This window comes from Neomonachus schauinslandi, chromosome 1, assembly GCF_002201575.2.
Source record: "Neomonachus schauinslandi chromosome 1, ASM220157v2, whole genome shotgun sequence".
NCBI classification, from domain to species: Eukaryota; Metazoa; Chordata; class Mammalia; order Carnivora; family Phocidae; genus Neomonachus; species Neomonachus schauinslandi.
Window position 1 is genome coordinate 122240705 of NC_058403.1, and position 5083 is coordinate 122245787.

Consider the following 5083-nt stretch of genomic DNA (forward strand, 5'->3'; position numbering starts at 1 on the left):
GAGAGAGAGAGAGAGAGAGAGAGAGAGAGAGAGAGAGAGAGAGAGAGAGAGAGAGATAAACAGACAGAGATAGTAGAGATAAAAATCCAGCCATGATAAAGAAGGAAATCCTGCCATTTGCCACATGGATGGACCTTGATGGAATTATGCTAAGTGAAATAAATCAGAGACAGAATGACAAATACTATATATTCTCACTTAGAGGTAGAATCCAAAAAAGCCAAACCCATAGAAACAGAGATTAGAATGGTGATTGCCAGGGGCTGGGGTGGGGCGGGGGGGGGGGATGAAGAGATGTTGGTCAAAGGGCATAAACTTCCAGTTATAAGATTAATAAGTTCTGGGGATCTAGTGTACAGATTGGTGGCTATAGTTAGCAGTACCATATTCTATACTGAAAGTTGCTAAAAGAGTAAGCTTCTGTTGGTGGGAATGCAAGTTGGTACAGCCACTTTGGAAAACAGTGTGGAGGTTCCTCAAAAATTTAAAAATAGAGCTACCCTATGACCCAGCAATTGCACTACTGGGTATTTACCCCAAAGACACAGATGTAGTGAAAAGAAGGGCCAGATGCACTCCAATGTTCATAGCAGCAATGTCCGCAATAGCCAAACTGTGGAAAGAGCCAAGATGTCCATTGACAGATGAATGGATAAAGCAGATGTGGTCCATATATTCAATGGAATATTACTCAGCCATCAGAAAAGATGAATACCCAACTTTTACATCAACATGGATGGGACTGGAGGAGATTATGCTAAGAAAAATAAGTCAAGCAGAGAAAGTCAATTATCATATGGTTTCACTTATTTGTGGAACATAAGGAATAACATGGAGGACATTAGGAGAAGGAAGGGAAAAATAGGGGGGGGAGTATTGGAGGGAGAGATGAACCATGAAAGACTATGGACCTGAGAAACAAACAGGGTTTTAGAGGGGAAGGGGGAGGGGGGATTGGTTAGCCCAGTGATGGGTATTAAGGAGGGCATGTACTGCATGGAGCACTGGGTGTTGTACGAAAACAATGGATCGTGGATCACTACATCAAAAACTAATGATGTATTGTATGGTGACTAACATAACATAATAAAATTGAAAAAAAAAAAAAAGAGTAAGCTTCGGGGCCCCTGGGTGCCTCAGTCATTAAGCGTCTGCCTTCTGCTCAGGTCATGATCCCGGGGTCCTGGGATCGAGCCCCACGTCGGGCTCCCTGCTCAGTGGGGAGCCTGCGTCTCCCTCTCCCACTCCCACTGCTTGTGTTCCCTCTCTTGCTGTGTCTCTCTCTGTCAAATAAATAAATAAAATCTTAAAAAAAAAAAAGAGTAAGCTTAAATGTTCTTACCACAAAAAAAGAAATGGTAATCATGTAAGGTGATGGAGGTGTTAACTAAACCTAATGTGGTAATCATTTCACAGTATGGAAGGTAATCAAATCACCATGTTGTATACTTTAAACTTACACAATGTTGTGTATCAACTATACCTCAATAAAGAGAGAAAAAATTAGCTCATTCTTATAAACTTATTTCTACTTTTCAGCAGTCTTGTGTATGTACATAGAAGCCCCAAGGTAAGTAGCAAAAGATACTCAGCATGCTGCTTGAGCCAAGGTGCTGTCAAAGGAAGGAAGTCAAACCTGTGTGAAGCCATTTGTTGTGGTTGATCCTATAATAAGGAATGAAAGTAAGAGAATATGAAGTGTCCAAAATGAGAGATTTTTTTCACTTTCCTTTATCATACCATTTAATTTGCAGGGATTTTTTTTTAATAATAAGCATGTGTTATATTTATAATGATAACATATAGTGAGGATTTTTTTTTAAATAAATCTCTATTTGCAATGGAGGAGTCCCTTGCCAGGTACTCTACAATTCTTTTTGAGCTAATTTCTACATTATAACTGACCTTGAGGACCAACTATGTGGCAGGCCTGAAGACATGGGCCATAGCCTTGTAGAGGGAAGAATTTCTGTGGACTTCTATGGGATTCAACTTAGATTCTTTGTTCCTTGTATACAAGTGCCCTTCCACACACACACACGGGGCCAATTTTCATGGCTTTAAATAAATTTTAAATTTGCCAACAATTCCTAAATTTGTCTCTGCAACCCAGACCTCATCTCAGAGCTGCAGATTCTGTATATACAACTGCCTGCCTGACATTTTCTTTCTTTTTTTTTTTTTAAGATTTTATTTATTTGACAGAGAGAGAGCACAAGCAGGGGGAGCAGCAGAGGGAGAGGGAGAATCAGGCTTCCTGCTGAGCAGGGAGCCCGATGTGGGGCTCGATCCCAGGACCCTGGGATCATGACCTGAGCCAAAGGCAGATGCTTAACTGGCTGAGCCACCCAGGCGCTCCTGGAGATGGGATTTTTAAAGAGATAATTAAGTTAAAGTGAGATTATTAGGGTGGGCCCTAATCCAATATGACTGGTGTCTTCATAAGAAGAGAAAATGTGGTCACCAACACTTACAAAGAAAAGACAATGGGAAGACACAGGAGTATATGGCCATCTACAAAGCAAGGAGAGGCCTGGAACAGATTCTTCCCTTAGAAGAAACCAATCCTGCCAATACCTTGATCTTGGATATCCAGCCTCTAGAACTGTAAGACAATAAATTTCTGTTGTTTAAACCATCCAGTCTTTGGAACTTCGTTACAGCAGCCCTAGCCAACTAATACACCTTATAAGCAGTTGGTACCACCAACCTCCAGTAGCTGAAAGCCAGGAATCTGACAGTCCCGAAATGCCTTCTTGCTCACCCCCAAAATCCAACCTATAACTGAGTCCTGTTGTGTCAACCTACAAAATACATCTCAGTCTGTCTACTGTTTGCCATTGCCACCGTCTGGCCCAAGCCACCGTATCTATTGACAGGAACTGTATCAGCAGCCTGATGACTCAGCATGGTTCTTGTCAGTCACCCCTAGCAGAGTAGGAATGGACCTTTGAGTGGAAACTTGAAATTGCCTAAAGCTAGCTAAACAGGAGAGGGGTGGTTAGGGGCAGATGGTAAAGAGGCAGGGGTCACAACTTTTGACAGGTCCTGTGCCAGCAGCTGAGTGGGCCTCTGGCTTTTGGCCAATTCTGACCTATTTAGGCTTATTCTGACCCTCATTACCTGCCTCATCCTTTGGGCTTGACCTCACAGGGCAGACTTCAGATCCAGGGCCCTCAAGGCCTGTGGACCCATTGGTTCTTCCAAGACCCTCAGCACTTGAAGGTGTCTAGCACCCTGCTGCCAGCCTTCGGTTCTGCCTCTACCACCTGCTCCTTCCCAGAGCTTCTGGGCCTGAGCCTCACCCCTCAGGACACTCCTCAGTCTCAGCCCCTCCACCGATGCTAGGCACGCCCTTATGTTGATGGTTCCCCAGCACCTATAAAAGAAAGGCCAATGCCCTCCCCTGCGACACGGTACACAACCAGCTGGGCCCTGCTTACTTCACCAGCCTTGTCTTCTATATTCCCCCCTCCTCTCTTCAACACTCTAGCACTCTACTTGTCTCCCAAAAAGGCCACTCAGTTTCATACTTCCATGGTTGGTTCATGCTGTCCCCTCTTCCTCGAATGCTTTTCCTCTACTTTTACTCCTGGCTTCTCCAGTTTGTTCCTTGACACTCAGATTAGATGACTACCCTCCTCCATATTCCATCCCTCACCCTCCTATGCCAGTTCTTGATGTCTCCTCATCCCGCTCCTGGATTCCCTTCTCTCTCTGACTTGACCCGTTATACCTTAGGTATTTATTTTTTTCATCTTTGACACTAAATTGTGAGCTCTTTGAGGGCACAGACCACCTCTTATTGACCGCTGTACCCCCAAGCCTAACATAATTGCTCCCATACAGTAGGTGTCGAGTAAGTGTTGGTTGAGCCAGGCTGGCCCGATTCCCAGACCCAGCGTACCCCGTGTCCCAGGCACCAGCCCACAGCCGGGTGACATGTTTCACCCTCTCCACAGCGGGGTGTCTGGCTGCTGCCTTTCCTGAACCGAGTCACATGATAGCTGCTCTAAATGAAGTACACAGGTAGCGTAGCCTAGATGGCTTTTTAAAGTTTCTCAAGGAAGAGAAAATTGTGAAATGCCCCACTGGGGCCAAGAAGCAATCTCTCCTAGTCCAGACTTGCGCCCAAAGCCAGCTGCTTGGGCCGGGAGATAACGGGGCCCCATGCTGAGCTGCCACCAGCAGACTCAGAAAAGTAACAAATTGACAACATTCAGGAAGAAGATTCCTCATTTCCAATAGTATCATCTATACCCTGTGGCATAAAGCACCTCCTGCCTTATTAACGTCTTTTACATTTTTTAGTGCTGAGTCCAAGGTGAAAGGGAGGAGGGGGAGAAGGTACGTCTGTACCGGAGTCCTTTAGGAACCAGGAAAATGCCGTGGCAGAGATGAATTGTAGACCCAGAAATAGCATTTTTTGGATGAAATGTATAATGTTCACTCTTTTTCAAAAAAAAAAATGTTTAATACAGCCCAAATGACATCATATCAGGTCAGACAGAGCAGAAGGAAGGAAGAAAAATACTGAGCATGAGAAGGATTTAATATAGACAGGAGCTTTCCAGAATGGATTCCACACTGCATACACAAAAGATCAGAAAGAAAAATCTTCATCAAAAAAGGAATCTCCCCTTACCTCTGTTAAATACCAGCTGGATTTACTTAGGGTTTTTAACTATCTGCTCCAAATCCTCAAACACTAACATCAGAACTTGAAGGAAAAGAATGTTTATCTAGTCAAGCTTCCCCCACCCCACAGGTATGCTTGTGAAGTAGGGTGGTTCCTTATCATATTCACTAAGCCCAGTGTAATTCACTCACCCAGAACCCCTCCAAGTCCCTCCCCTGCCTTCCTCATTGCCTAGGACTCTGGTTCCCACGTTCCCCACCCCTGAAATCACTAGCAGTCTTATGTGTCACTGAATTATAGAATTCTAGAGATGAACATGTCCCCATTAGTATTCTCTTGGTCGCAAGTAACTGTAGCCTACTCAAACTAGTTTAAGCAAAGAAAAGCGAGGGGGAGATTTTATTTATTTTAAGGCCACTAAGCTGTCTTACAGAACCCAAGAGG